This window comes from Lactuca virosa, chromosome 5 (assembly GCF_052849685.1).
Source record: "Lactuca virosa cultivar CGN04683 chromosome 5, Lactuca_virosa_CGN04683_v6, whole genome shotgun sequence".
Taxonomy (NCBI): domain Eukaryota; kingdom Viridiplantae; phylum Streptophyta; class Magnoliopsida; order Asterales; family Asteraceae; genus Lactuca; species Lactuca virosa.
Genome location: NC_136430.1, coordinates 151,479,047 through 151,496,303, shown reverse-complemented (window position 1 = coordinate 151,496,303; position 17,257 = coordinate 151,479,047).

Genomic DNA, 17,257 nt, shown 5'->3' with positions numbered 1-17,257 from the left:
TGATGTCGTGTTTTTTCTAGCTAACACGAAAAGAACCAATTAAAAAAAGACAAACACGACACGACACGACAAAAATAACATAATATAACAATTAGTGTATTTAATTAATATTTAATCACACATAACATGAGAAACACAAAAAACACGACAAATAAATGCTAAATCGTGTCAATATCGTGTCGAATTTTGAACACGAACACGACACGACACGACATCGTGTTTTTTACTCTTGACACGAACACGACACGAACATGAATTCGAATTTCAGTTTCGTCCCAATTTCGTTTCGTGTCGTGTATTTTTGTCGTGTCGTGTCAACAATTGTCACCCCTATCTGTCAGAAAAAAGAAAAATATCATAAGATTAATGTATGATAATACAATCTGTTAGACAATATATATATATATATATATATATATATATATATATATATATATATATATATATATATATATATATATATAATCCTTACATTTTAGATTTATTTGCGAAAAAGTCATTATATTCTGTTGGTTACCGGTTTACCGGTAAAATGGTCAAAATAAAGACAACGGGTGGTTTTTGGGACTTAATTGACTGAAAAAAGATAAGGGCTAAATCAATTATGAGGCATAAACATAAGGATTTTTCAGTAGATTTCCCATAATTGTTTATACATTTTTAATGACATGGATTTTTCAATTTCTAACATCTAGTTTCGGGAAGTTTCTTATTTTGGAATGGGGGATTTTAATTTAGTCAAGAGAATGTCTCGAGTTTTAAAGGACAAGGTTTCAACCTTAAGGTAATGAGAATTTTGGGTTATAAGTACAAGGCTTTGGTGGGCTAAAAAGCAGTTTGGTCTTAAGTTGGTTTTGGGCCTTGCTAGATTAGGCTTTTCGCGGTACGACATGAAGGTTGTCATGGTACGAAGTTTGTGCTGCCCAAACTTACAAAATTAGGGTTTTACCCCGTGTTTAAAGGTTCTATCTCCGAGAATTAGGTCTTTTGCCAGTCTCTATCTTCTCCAAACATCCCTTAACCTAACCTCATCCTCCATACTTGAGTTTTGTGTGTTTGGACCTCTTTTAGTGAAGCTTGAAGGTGAAGAAAGTCTCTACTTTGGCTCAACATATTTTGGACCTCTATGAGTATTCAAGTCCTATGCTTTATGCTTCTTTCATTATAGATCTAGGTTCCTTGCTTGGTTTTCATCCCTTTTAATTATTTGGGGTGGAGTTTAGAATGCTCCACGCCTAAAGGTTGAATCTTGGGGTCTTATGGACCTTTTGTGACATAATGGAAGAATTATTATCTTGCACTTGATGCCTGCAAAGTCATGGGTTCATTTTTGGTCTCTTTTAACATATATTTGTAGATCTATGTATTGGGGGCATTCAAATGAATAAAGTTTGGAACTTCATCCATTAAGACAAGGATTTAGTTAGTTTAGAAGGTTAACGTTTAGGTCCTGAAGGATTAAGACCTTAAGGAAAAGGTGGATGTTAAGTCGGGTTTAGAGGCGCGATTTGTTGTGGTTCACGACGTGATTTTAAGAGTGATTCCAACTATTTTGTCGTCTAGTGGATTACGGTGCGACTGGTCAAGGTTCACGGCGTGATTGTCTATTTGACCGTTGACTTTGACTTTGATGTTAACTTTTGACTTTTTGACCAGTTTGACTTTTGGGAAAACTTGGAGGTTTTGAGCTATAAGTTTAAGCGGTGCGTATATCTGATTCGTTGAGACTTTGAGTAGTTGGTTTTAGCTCTGAGATTTAGGTGAATCTCTCACTATACTATGTAGGACACTAGGTGTCATGATATGCTTTTTGTCTTTGTGACTCATGCATGTATGCTTATATGGTTAGTTGAAATAGTCCTTTGGGTTGGGACGGCTTTGTTGAAATAGGTTCTAGGCTGAAATAGGCCCTTGAATGAAATATGTCGTTGGCTAAATAGGCTGTTATTGTTATGTATGATATTTTGTGATGTATGAGGTATTTTGAAGAATTCACTGAGTTTTGTGTTTACGATTTTAAGTTTAAAATGTTTCATTTTTCCTAGTAGTAAGAGGAAAGACACGACGTGATTCTTCACATCTACTAATGTGATTTTAAGATATTCTGCATATTTGATTTTATTATGGCTCTGATTTATGTTGTCAAACAATTTGGTTCGTTACTCTTTATGAATGAAAATGATATTGTTTCTAAAAGTAAAAATTTGGTCTGAAAATTTGGAACGTTACATAATTGATGTAATCATATACACTTTTAATGACATTATATAATTTTGCTAATTTTTGGCTGTTTTTTAGAAGATGATTGATGAGATTTATATATTCTATCTTTTTTTTTTCTAAAAGTTAAAAGTCAATTGTATAAGTTTTATGTAAATACAAATACAAATAAAAGTTTATAATTATTTTTGAATGTGAGAGGTGACATAATGACATTAAAAAAGTTATTGACGTAACTGGGCAACATCTATTTGTGATAAAACGACAAGAAAAGACAATTTTGAGAAATAAGATGCCGACATCTTAAATTGTTGTAAATTGTAATCATATTATGCTAAATGGTTTATTTAAAAAAAAAATATTGTAAGTGTTATATTAATGAAAACATTAGAAAGTTGAAAGTATCGAATTGCATTTTTTCAAATACAATATTTGATTTAGGGGTTGTTTGGTATTTTCTTATTTAAGGTGATTATTGATTTATTATGATATATAGAGCTGACAATGGGTCGATATGGGTTGAGTTCGGTTCAACCCATTTATTAGTTGAGTTAATATTTCAATCCAACCCAACCTTTTTATTTAAATAAGTTATTTTCAATCTAACCCAACCTTTTAGATAAATATGTTATCACCGGGTTGACCCGTTTATGTAATTCTCAACCCAACATATTAAATAAAAGGGTTAAACCTGAGTTAACCCATTTAAAATAAAGAAGTAAAGAAATTAACTAAAGATTACACCACTTAAATTAGTTTCAAACTTAAATACACTTTCAAAATATAATAAAAGCACAATCTCAATTCACAACTACAAAGAAAGTGTTTAAATAACATTAAGGCTATGTAATTTCGAAGTGATTTTGAAGATGGACTAGTGTTGTCGGTGCAAAGAAAAAAAATAAAAATTAGGATTGTATTTTTTAAAACATAAATAATAATACAACATAGTAATTTATAAATTAATACTTAGATTATACATTGTAATATTTAAATAATTATTAAATTAAATATATATTAAAGTTAAATGGGTTGGTGGGTTGAAAACGAGTTGATAACATTTACTCAACCAACCTATTTAATTAAATGAGTTAGATGGGTTGACCTAGACGTGGCAAAAAAACCGGTTCACAAACCGAATCGGTCACTAAACCGAAAACCGGTTTATCTCTGAACCGGTTCACCTATGAACCGAACCGCCGGACCATACCAATTCGCCATTCCTACCGTTTGGACCGGTTTCGAACCGGTTTATTACAAACCGGTTTTGAACTGGTTTTGCGCCTAAACGGATTCTGCCCGTTTTTTTGTCTTATACTAACGGCTATATAGTCGTTTAAGGCTGTTAAACATTCGATTTTGGGTCCCTTTTGGCCATATTCACCAATATTTGATAGTATAAATAGTTATTAGATGTTTTGGCTTAACCAAACCTCAAAAAACGTCTCTTAGTTCAAAAACTGCTCTTAATTCAAACAATGGATTCGACTTCCGTTGGTGTCGGAGATTCATCAAACAATCTTACCGTTGTTAGCATCAAAGAAACAAGTAGAAATTCGGCTATTTGGTGCAATTTTGATTTGTGTGTAATGTCGAGCGGTCCAACAAAAGCGCGATGTAAGAAATGTGGTGCTTTTTTCAATGAAGATGAGAATTCGACATTGAAAACTCATATGACCAAGAGATGCCCCGCGGTGAAATTTGGGCTGGGACATAATCAAACAACAATGGCGAATGATACAACATTGTGGAGTTACGATTTGGCTAAAGTTCGGGATAGGATGGCGAAGTCCGTGATTCAAGAATGCTTGCCTTTTGACCACTTCGACAACATACGATTGACTTCACTCATCCAAGATACTCTCCAACCACGATATTGCCATGTGAGTCGTACTTCTATTAGACGTGATTGTATTGAAATGTGGAAACTTGCAAAAAAATGAATTGATTTTAGGATTTCAATCTTTAAAAATTGGTGTGAATTTAACTTGTGATGTTTGGACGGCTCCTCACGGTTCACCGGATGCGTACCTTTGTGTTACCGCTCATTGGATTAATCCAACTAATTGGGTAATGATGAAGCGTACGATTACGTTTGAATTGTTTGAGTATCCGCACACCGGTAGAAATTTATTTAAAATTTTAGATTGTGTGATCAAAACTTATAAACTTGAAGGAAAGATATTTTCTATATCTTTTGATAATGCTTCAAACAACACCGTCGCGGTTGGACAACTAAAACTATAATATAAACCAATTGGCGATTGTGTTTTTTTTTCATAGTCGATGTGTTGCACATATCATTAATTTGGTGGTGCAACATGGACTAACTAGCATTGAAACTATAAAAGATGGTTTCAAAGACATGTTAAAAGATATTTTTAGTTCTAGTAATGCTCGATATCATAATTATATGCAATTTTGTGCCGATGCGAATGCCCTCTTTTTAGGTCCGAATTGGGAAAATAATACCTGATGGAACTCCACTTGCAAAATGTTTGAATGTGCCTTACGTCAAAAAGATACTTTAAAAATGTTATATGACAACCTTGCGGACCGTAATAAGGTTACGGCTTATCCGGAATCAAGTTGGGATACTATCAAACTTGTTACAGACATGCCTGATGTTTTTAAAAAAGCAAATATTTTTTTATCGGGGGTTTATTATCCTACAAGTTGTTTAGTTTTAAACCAAATTTTTGTAATGTGTGCGAAAATAAATGAGTTTGAAATGAGGATCACAATGTTTGCTAATATGATGAAACCGATGAAAGCAAAGTTAAAAAAATATTTTCAAGAAATGCCTCCCATTATTATTTGTTCCGCCGCTTTGAATCTGGCTCTAAATGTTGGGGGGTTGAGACTTTAATTGAAAATATTTGTTACGATTTGAGTTTATTGGATGATGACATGGATTAGGCATCAATAGAAGTTTCAAAATTTAACAAACTTTTTCAAAATTTGTTTGAAGTTTATTTAACAAAATATGGTTCAACAAACATTCATGACATGATGCAAAATACGGGGGCATCCGGATCCACTTCTCACAAAAATAACGAAACAATTAGGCTCTATAATACTTTGAGGAATGAAAATTCCAAACGAGCTCGGTCTAACACCCCTAGTAGCGAGCTCGGAAGGTACACTGGTTCCGATTTCTTGTCACAAATGAGTATTCAAGAGTTTGAAAATTTTGATATTTTGGCTTGGTGGAAAGGAAAGGAAACCCAATTTCCGATTCTAGCCGCTATGGCCTGTGATCTACTAAGCTCCCAAGCTTCTACGGTAGCTTCGAAATCGGCTTTTTCTGTTAGTGGCAGGGTTATATCACCAAGAAGAACAAAACTCACCCCTTTGTCGGTGGAAGTGTGCATTTGCTTGAAATGCTACATTGATGACATGGAACGGATACAAGACATGGAAGTACTAGAAGGCACATCGTTGCATGCCGAAGCACGAGTACATGAGGAAGAAGTAGCAATGGGAATGTTGGTGCCACTCACCCTAGAAGAGCTCAAGTATGAGAGATGATTGCGCAACGACATGGCGGATGACGAATAAATACAATGACTACGGACTTGGAATGAAGACTACGACGACGACAATGTTTTATATTTGAAGATGTATTAGTTTGACAATTTGGATGTTTTGTGTTTTTATGTTTGAAGTTGTATTATGTATTTCCAATATAAAAAACAAAAAAAATGAAAAAAAAGGTTGAAAATTGCTCCAAAAAATATGTTGATTCAAGTTGAACAATTTTGTATATACATTATGTTTTTGTACATATACACAAACATCAAATTTAAAACAAAAAAAAAGTTAATACATCAAAAGATATGTATATTATTAAACAAAAAACAAAAGGAAAAAAATAGAATTTTTTTTGACCTTTTGGCATATATATGAACGTGTATATGTGTGTGTATTACCATAAGGCTTATGCCTTCCCAATTTATTCCACCCCAAAAAACCTACTGTGAATCCCATTTTTTTTTATGGTTAAACACAATCAAAAACAATAGAATTTAAACAAAAAAAAAACCTATTCCTATTTTACACTTATTAGCCCAAAAAAAAAAAAAAAAAAAAAAAAAAAAAAAAACCTTATATGCGTCGAACCGGTTTTGAAATGTTTTTGAACCGGTTTTTTCTGAACTGGTTTACATATTTTCGGATTTTTTTGGGGCTGGACCGGTTTGGAACCGAACCGGTTTTCGGGTGAACCAGTTTTGACTTAGTTGACCAGAACCAAACCGGTTTTCTGAACTGGTCCGGTTCATAAAAAAACCGGTTTGTGCATGCCTAGGTTCACCCATCTAACCTAAATGGGTTGAAATCTCAACCCAACCTGCTAATTTTGCGTTGAGTTCGGATTGGACCGGTGGGTTGGGTCGATTTTTGTCAGCTCTAATGATACGACAGTGGTAATAAAAAGTTTAAATATTTAGATATGAAAATATAATAAACATTTATTTACTTAAATAAAAAGTTTTTGATAAATTATATTTCTACTTACTTAGCCACTTATATAAAAAGTTGTTGATAACCTATTTCCTCCTTACACACATAAACATCATTTCACAAATAATAAAAAATAATTTATCAATTTATTACATTTTGTTATCAACCATCTAAACCAATAATATTTTTAAAAAACTTTGTTTCTAACACCAAAAAAAACAATAAACATTTTTACAAAAAAAAACATAAAAACATAAATTGATTTAAATAAACAATTCCAACCATCCAAACATAAGTTAATTTAAACTAGTTATTCACCCGCACAAAGCAGCGGGCAGCGAATAGTTTTTTTTCGGAAGATAGTTTTAACGTGCCGATCAGTTTCCTTTAATGGCGAGCTAGTTCATTGCGACCTTTTTGTAGACTATTTTGTTTCGGATAGTTCATTTCAACAGATAGTTTTTAGCTAGGTGCATAGTCGGACAATACGACGAGCGTTAAATACACATTTGAAATTTCATCTGAAAGTTCATAGTTGATTTTACAATATATAAATTACAACAATCTGCAATCTTTGGTATGTACTTGACCCGGTTGTAACATGGTCCTTTTGGGTTGCCTTCACCGGAGCAACTTGACTGGATAATTAGTGGAGAAAGAAGATATTATGGTTTATTAATATATTATATGGATAATATATTAAAAGAGAAATCATATTGATTAATTAATATTGGTCAACAATTAATTAAGAAATTAATTTTGTGATCAAAAGATATTAATTAAACTTAGGGGACTGGATTTGCAATTATAAGATAATTGGATTTTGGGTTGTGGATCATATGGATAAAGGGGTGGACGAAATTAGGGTGGAAGCCCACCTTGAAATCGTCCACGGCCTTATTCCAGAAGGTTCCATTGGACTGCTTAAGGCCTAAGCTATCCAATTAGGGTTTTGACTGAAACTCTACCAGCTCCACTATATAAGGACCCCTAGGGCTTTAGAAATCGACACCCAGAAACCCTAAGAAATCTTAGAGCCGATTTTGAGCCTCTCATCCCCTCTCTCCAAGATTATTCAACTTGCTTTGGTGTTTGTGATCCATTAGAGGCATCACATTTGAGGTGCTAGGTTCTCATAAGCTAAAGATCTTCAAGCAACAATCAAGGTAACATTCTTATTGGTTATTTATGTTATCCTCAAGTTTTGTTGTATGTTAGATTAGGGTTTGTAAGCTTTGGATGATTTGCATATACAATAGAGAAACCTAGATCCAAAGCTTTAGGGTTTGCATGTGCACCATAGGATTGATATATTGCTCAAAACACATCAGTGGTATCAGAGCCTTGATTGATTTCTATTGTATTTGATGCATTCTATGAATATTCATTGCTTAAAATCGAAATTTTTGCTTTCTGCCTGACAAACCGGTCGAGTCACCTGATGAACTCGACGAGTCCAGATGGTGACTCGGCGAGTCGGAGAGTCAGACAGAGAAAATTTCGGGATTTTGGCCTACTTTTAACTTGGGATAATTACCAAAAACATTTTTGATTGATTAAATCCGAATTTTATTAATATGATGTGATTATCCTTATCAAAATAGAAGATAATTGTCAGTTAATTAGATAATTATTGCCTTATATGATAAACTTTAATTATTTGAATTATTTGAAAAAATTATCTTGCCATGGAATTAGATTAGGTCAAAATTAGATAATCATCAATTAATTGTTTAATTAAATTATTTGAATTTTGATCTAGAAAGTTTTGAAAAGTTTCAAAACTCTCTCTCAAGTTTTGGAATTTAAATTTTGATTAAAAATTTTAATTTTGAAATATTTAAATTCTAAACCCTAGAATTTTACAAGTTTAAAATTCAACCCTTATACTATTATAATATTATAAGAATAATGATTATATATATATATATATATATATATATATATATGTATGTATAAGATTAATGCTAGTCTTACCGTTAGTAGGCATCATTCACGAAGCCGGTCTATAGGGGGTATAAGGTTGCTGCCAATAAAATGGCAGTTTAATGGGTGTCCACTCTCACCCACCGCTTCCTTGATTGGTGAAGCGTCATTAGCCGAACGGGTAAGATAGGGCAACTAATTCCTCATTAAAAGTATAATGGTTAATAAAGTAACTAAATATTTTTTATATAAAATTCTCAATCTTAGTTACTTTAGGAAAAATGTGAAAATGATGCTATTCCATGAAATTACACTTTGTACCCTTGCCAAGACGTTAGTGGAGCGTGTGTGGTTAACCGGCACACTAATTTGGGTCTAGCAAATGTGGCAAATGGTGACTCGATGATTGGCATAGATCAATGGAGCGTGTGTGGCTAACCGACACATTGATTAGGTGACTGTAACATTGAGGGTACCAAGTACATTTGCATGGTTATTCACACCTTGTTTGTGATCCTCGGTATCCCAATCACAAACTTGAAGGGCATATCGAGATTTAAACATGCCATTAAAAAGTTCAATGAATCTCAAAAGATCTAGGAGTTTCAATACATTTAAAACTTAATTTTTTTTGTTTTTCATGGTGGAAATTAGTGAATCGTCATTCACTTACCTTCAAATTATTTGTGATTTAGATTACGACATCCCTCTTCTAAATTGTGAATAATGTTGTTGGATCCTAGCCCTAATTTCTCATTTGGGTGTTTAATTGGGGATTCTTATCTAATCAAACTTTGTCTCTCTTCTTTTTCAGATGTCTACCTCAAACAACAACGCTTCTGGATCGAACTCTTCCGACTCATTCTCACTCATGAATTTGTGTGGGAGGGTGATTTTCGATGGGACCAATTTTAATGATTGGATCTGCAACATTCGAATGGTTACCTGCTACGAGGACAAGGAGTATGTCCTCGACAAGGAGCTGAAAGAAGTGAATGTCAACACTGCTACTCCCGAGGAGATCGCTGCCTTTGAGGCTCATGAGCGTGATGCTACGAAAGTCCATTGCATCATGCTCACGACTATGACTGCCGAACTCCAAAAGTCCTACGAGGACTTTTATCCCTATGAGATGCGTCAGGATTTACTGGACAGGTACCACCAAAGTGCCAGGCAGGAGAGGTACGAGATCATCACTTCAATGATCACTACCAAGATGAGGGACGGAGAGTCTGTCACAGCCCACCTGCAGAAAATGCAGAGATATGTCGACCGCCTGCTGAAGTTAAATGTTAACTTCGATGAGGAGCAGGTGATTGATATCATTCTTCACTCCTTACCTCCTTGTTACAACCAGTTCTGCATGACCTACCACATGAACAAGGAGGATGTCACTTTGAGCAAGCTTCAAGGTCTGTTGAGGATTACTGAGAGCAACCTCAAAGACAAATCTGTTGCATCAACTCCTACTGTTGCTGCTCCTGTCTTGGCTATTGGGCAGGGGAAGGGTAAGAAGAGGAAGGCTCCTTCCAAGAGCCACCATAAGGGAAAGTCCCAAGATGGCACCTCTTCTAGTGGAACCAAGGTTGATCTCGTTGCGCCCTCCTCCAACCCGAAGGATGCAGAGTGCTACTACTGTCATGAGAATGGGCATTAGAAATGAAGTTGCTCGAAGTATCTGCAGGACATCAAGGATGGAAAGATAAAACCATCCTTCCAAGGTACTTATACAATTCAATCTAATAACTCATCACATGCTATTTCTTGGGTTCTCGATACAGGATGTGGTTTTCACATTTGTTCTGATTTGCAGGGCCTAAGAAGAAGTAGGGATGTGAAGCATGGGAAGATAAACTTGATCATGGGGAATAGAAGAGTGTCGTCTGTCACCAAGATTGGAGTTTAATCTTTAGTGTTTAGTAGTGGGTTAGGACTAGATTTGAATAATTGTTGCTATTCGCCAGAAATGGCAAGAAACATCATTTCTTTTCATGGTTTATATAAACAAGGTTTTAGATTTTCGTTTGATAATGAAAAGGGTTCTATTAATGCTTTCTTTAATGATGTTTTCTATTTTGAAGCAATGCCTTGTAATGGAATATATGAAACTGTGATGGTTGTATTCAACTTAGGAAATGAGGTGTTGTATATCGATTCTTCCAATGATTTGGATAAAGCATGCTTGTGGCATTGTCGTCTTGGACATGTCAACAAGAAACGCATAGCCCAACTCCAAAAGGATGGAGTGTTGGAGTCATTCGACCTTAGGGACGATGACGTGTGCGAGTCTTGTTTACTTGGAAAGATGACCAAGTCACCCTTCACGGGTACTTGTGAAAGGGGTGAGGGTTTATTGGATCTCATACACACCGATGTGTGTGGGACCTTTAGATCCACCACAAGGGATGCAAGCTGCTTCTATGTGACTTTCACCGATGATTATATCAGATATGGTTATATCTACTTAATCAAGCACAAGTCAGAAACCTTTGAAAAGTTCAAAGAATTTAAGCAGGAAGTGGAGAATCAGCTGGGCAGGAAAATTAAGATGCTCTGGTCCAATCGAGGTGGTAAGTACCTTAGTCTTGAATTCCACGACTACCTCAAGGAATGCAGAATTGTTTCGCAATTGATGCCACCTAGGACACCGCAGTTGAATGGTGTGGCTGAGAGGCGTAATCGAACTTTGTTGGACATGGTTCGTTCCATGATGAGTCGTGCTACGTTACCTATCTTATTATGGGGGTATTCCTTAGAGACTGTCTCCCATATCCTTAACCTAGTCCCTACAAAGAAGGTTGCCAAAACACCTCACGAGACATGGACAGGGAAAGCTCCCTCGTTGGCACATATCAAGGTTTGGGGTTGCGAGGCTTTCGTAAGATGAGAGACTCACGACAAGCTCGAACCTCGTAGTGAGCGGTGTATTTTCATCGGCTATCCACAGAAGTCCTTTGGATATCTCTTCTATAGACCGAGTGACAATGTTGTCTTTGTTGTGAGGAGAGGGGTTTTTCGAGAGCGAGAACTCATAAGCCAAGGAGACAGTGGGAGGCAAATCGATCTTGAAGAGCTTCAAGAATCAAACGATGAAGGAACCTCTAACACTGGCGTTCAACCTGAGGAGGAAACTCCTATTGAACCTGTTGACGAGTCCCTACCTCTTAGACGTTCCAGTAGAGTTAGTGTTCCACCAGAGTTTTATGGTTTCCATATTACTACTGAAGGTGATACGTTTATTAGTGATAGTAAACTAGTAAATTTGGATGAACCTAGCAGCTACAAGGAAGCCATGGCGGGCTTGGAGTCTGCAAAATGGAAAGAGGCTATGGATAGCGAGATCCAGTCCATGTATGACAACCAAGTTTGAAATTTGGTTGGCAATCTGCCAGGTCGTAAGACGGTCGGGTGCAAATGGATCTTCAAGAAGAAGACCGACATGGATGGGAAGGTACACACTTATAAGGCGCGATTGGTTACAAAGGGCTTTACTCAAACTCCTGGAGTTGACTATGATGAGACCTTCTCACCAGTTGCGAAGATAAAGTCTATTAGGGTAATGCTAGCCATTGATGCATTTCATGACTATGAAATATGGCAAATGGATGTCAAAACCGCTTTTAGGAAGTTGGCTGAGGATGTTTACATGATTCAGCCAAAGGGTTTTGTCGATGCAGAGCATCCTAATAGAGTGTGTAAGCTTGAGAAATCCAATTATAGATTGAAACAAGCATCTCGCAGATGGAATCTTTGTTTTGATGAGAAAGTCAAAGAGTTTAGCTACCTGTGAAGCGAGGATGAGTCTTGTGTATATGTCAAAGCTAGTGGGAGTATAGTTAGCTTCCTCGTATTGTATGTCGATGACATACTGCTCATAGGAAACGGCATCCCAACCCTGCAGGAGGTTAAGTCTTGGCTTAGGAAGTGCTTCGCTATGAAGGACCTCGTAGAAGCTGCCTATATTCTGGGAATAAGGATAGTGAGAAACAAGAGTAAAAGGCTAATAGGACTTAGTCAAAATACTTACTTGGATAAGGTACTAAAACATTTTAGTATGGAAAATTCCAAGAAGGGGGAGTTGTCGATCCAAAGCAATACCAAGTTGAGTAAGACTCAAAGCCCGAGTACTAAAGCCGAGATGAGTCGAGTACCTTATGCTTCCGCAGTTGGCTCGATCATGTATGTTATGACTTGTACTCGCCCTGATGTGGCCTTCGCTTTGAACATGGTCAACAGATATCAAGGGAACCCTGGTAGAGCGCATTGGACCGCAATCAAGAATATTCTTAAGTACCTTCGGAGGACCAAGGAATGGTTTCTTCTCCTCGGTGGAGTGATGACTTAAGGGTACGAGGGTATAGTGACGCCAGTTTTCAGACCGACCGAGACAACTTCAGCTCTCAGTCGGGCTGGGTCTTTACCCTGAATGGAGGAGCAGTGACTTGGAAAAGTTCCAAGCAAGAGACCGTGGCTGATTTAACGTGCGAATCAGAGTACATAGCAGCGAGCGAAGCGTCGAAGGAGACAATATGGTTGAAGAACTTCATCGGAGACCTTGGAGTTGTACCAGCCATAAAGGAGCCTATGGAAATTTTCTGTGATAACGAAGGTGCGGTTGCCTTAACCAAGGAACCGAGGGATCATGGTAGATCCAGGCATATCGACAGGAAATATCACTTTATTAGACATCGGGTAGAAGAGGGACTCCTCGTAGTAAAGAGGGTATTGTCAGAAGAGAACCCAGCAGATCCCCTTACGAAGGGACTGAGTAGGGTTAAGCACTTGCAGCACGCTAGGAGCATTGGGCTGAAGGACGATATAAGTTTTAGTGATTAGATAGTTTTGAAACGTGTAATAGATAAATTGTAATTAACATTTGATGATTAAATAAATGAGTATTATTTATAAGTAAAGTTACTATCTTGTGTTAATTATTTACCTATTGTTTCACTTTGCATGTTTTGACTTCCTGAATAATAAGATTATTCGAACAGTCCACAATCGTTCATATGTTGGAAGTAGATATGAAAGAAGACTGTTGTGAATTGGTTTGTAGACTTTCTAAAGTGTATTAGACATAGCAAAAGTTTGTTGCAACATTCATGAGTGCTTATGAAATAAGATTTAAGCATTGGATTAAACCCACGCTTACTTGTATCACTTCATGGAATTTATCACGAGTGATCATAAGACGATAATATCATATAGTCTTTAAACCTAGAGATATGGTTTATTGTTTGCGAGTTGGCTGTGCATTGATAATGCGTAAACGCATCAGTAACTTGATGTTATAAAACGTATTGTTGTGCATGATTTGATGAGTGAATAGTAAATGCATATAAGTTGAATTTTATCTGTTCCTTTTATCCTAAGAGGGTAAAAGCGATATCTGGGCCCCTCGATGATTTGGTTTGACTTATGTGTCGGGCCCGGTCAGGACTGAGTTGATGTGTTCAATTAATTTCTATGTCATAAAAATCAGAGATCGAGAAACAAACTGTTGGACAATAAGTATGACTATGTTCCATGTAATTGTCCGCACGATATCTTGAGGACGGAGGACTATACGATCTCTTATTTAAAGGACAAGTCAGAGTTCGACAGCGCCTTTTGAGAGCTACGATTGCTAATCGGATTTTGAAGTCATACTTGCATCTATAGTTATTAGACTTATCCAAGTGGGAGACTGTTGGATTAGTGTCTAAGTCCATAACTATATTTGGTATGTACTTGACCCGGTTGTAGCATGGTCATTTTGGGTTGCCTTCATCGGAGCAACTTGACTGGATGATTAGTGGAGAAAGAGGATATTATGGTTTATTAATATATTATATGAATAATATATTAAAAGAGAAATCATATTGATTAATTAATATTGGTCAATAATTAATTTTATGATCAAAAGATATTAATTAAACTTAGGGGACTGGAATTGCAATGATAAGATAATTGGATTTTGGGCTGTGGATCATATGGATAAATGGGTGGACGAAATTAGGGTGGAAGCCCACCTTGAAATCGTCCAAGGCCTTATTCCAGAAGGTTCCATTGGACTGTTTAAGGCCTAAGCTATCCAATGAGGGTTTTGACTGAAACCCTAGCAGCTCCACTATATAAGGACCCCTAGGGCTTCAGAAATCAACACCCAGAAACCCTAAGAAGTCTTAGAGCCGATTTTGAGCCTCTCATCCCCTCTCTCCAAGATCATTCAACTTGCTTTGGTGTTTGTGATCCATTGGAGGCATCACATTTGAGGTGCTAGGTTCTCATAAGCTAAAGATCTTCAAGCAACAATCAAGGTAACATTCTTATTGGTTATTTATGTTATTCTCAAGTTTTGTTGTATGCTAGATTAGGATTTGTAAGCTTTGGATGATTTTCATGTACAATAGAGAAACCTAGATCCAAAGCTTTAGGGTTTGCATGTGCACCATAGGATTGATGTATTGCTCAAAACCCATCACATTTCAACATATAGTTTTTAGCTAGGTGCATAGTCGGACAATACGACGAGAGTTAAATACACATTTGAAATTTCATCTGAAAGTTCATAGTTGATTTTACAATATATAAATTACAACAATCTGCAATCTTGTAGTTTTGTACATTTAGAACATGTACAATATATAATTTATAACAATCTGCAATCATGTAGCTTCATCTGATACCCTGCATTAAACATCAAATGATTATATAAGATACATATTTGAAAATATTGTAAAATAATAAGTTGTTCATTGTACATTATTAATCACATAAAACTTCTTTGTACACCATGTTTGATGTGTAGATTCCATCATTATCAAACGTTTTTTCCTCTAGAAAAAAAAACATACAATTGGTGAAGTTCTTTATATGGTTTAGCTAATAAAATTTAAGACAGTTTAGCTACAACAGATTACAAAATTTCAAAATCAAGGTTCACATTCAACAGCAAATTAAAAGAAAAAGACTTTATCCCTAATTTACACAGTTTGAGACAGAAGAAAGAAAATGAGAGAAGGAATAAGCACCCGCAGTCGTCTCACGGAATAGTAGTTGCCTCTTATTCCTTGCATTTGCATGGAATGTTCTTTCTTTTCTTCTCTTTTACGAGAATTATAATTGATGTGGGAATAAGTGATGAAAGAACATGTATATAAAGGAAAATATATTATCATGGAATGTGAAAAAAATAATCAAATAATTAAATCATACAAAAATTATGCAAAAATCGTCTCCAAGTTGAAAGAGATTTGAAATTATGTTTGTCTTGCTTTTCCAAGTGGTATGTTTTAGCTTGGAGCATTGCTTTTTTAATTCCTGTTCATATAATTGTTCAAAATTAAAACAAATGAGATGTAAATTGCAAAACAATATACATGAAACATTTATTATATATGCATCACATCTGATTCATGCAATTGACATAAAAACAAAAATTGAAGTATAATTCAAACAGAGAGCAACCAAACACACCTGCTTATAACGATTCAAGGAATTAGGATTGACAAAGTTATCGTCAAAAAACATAGAAACAATCTTGTAACGCCCCATTTATTTAAATAAATAAATAAATGTAAGTCCCGGACTGAATTGCGAAGAATTTTAGATGTCGAGGGTTAAAAGTGTAAATTCCAGATTAGTTTTGTAAGTATTTATGAAGGCAGGGAGTAAATGGTAATTTATGGGACTTCATTTGAAGAGATTATGGAAGATAGGGGGTTGTTTGGTAATTTTCATACCCAAAATGTAAAGGATTTAATGCTGAGGGTTCATTTGGTAATAATTGGATTGAATTTGAAAGAAAAGGGAAGGGGGAGGGACTGATTTTGTTATTATGGCATAATGTTTTGAGGGATCAGGTATATAGCTTAAATGTAACCCTAACCCTAGGGAGTGTTATACTCAGCCGCCGACTTCACTCTCTTGTGCCCTCCTCCAGCCGCCACCCGACTCATTCACGTTTTCCGGCCAGACGAAGACCCGGCGGCCGCCAGCGTCCATGCCGTCGGCCCGAGCCACACTCCGGATGTCGCCACAGCCTCACTACCGATGAAGACGAGGTTGTGTCGCAACCCACCTCGCTACCGATGAAGAATCGATCGCTGCTTCTTTCTCGCCATTCCTTTCTTCTTGTTCGCTCCATCCGCCGCTGTCGGCTCGCCCCTGCTTGCTCCGGTCAACGTCGCCACCCAAAAGGGGTTGTCATGTTCGTGTGGGTGGGACTTCTGTCGTGTAGGGCCGTGAGGAACCACCATGGCAGTCGGCCATGGTGGCTACTACCGTCAAATGCCGCCGTCAAACCCCCCATTTCATGATTGATGAAGAACTGCTCGGTGGGTGTTCGCTATCTCGTTGTGATCGTGACCTTCTGCCGCTGTAGCGCCGCCGATGACACCACTGCCGCCTTTCGTTGCCACCAGCCACTGTGGAAGGTGGCTGTGTGCGTGTTTTACTATGTGTAGGTGTGTGTGGTTGTATTTTATTAGTTGTATGTTTGTTGGGGGTTTTGGGTAGCCGGAGTCCACAGAAGAGCCACCGCCACCACGAGCCACCGTCGGCCGTCATGGTGTGGCTGTGTGTGTGTGTGTATTAGTTAGTGTGTGTATTATTTAGTGTGTGTATTTTGGATAAAAGCCTTGTAATTGTAATTAGCATGAAATAA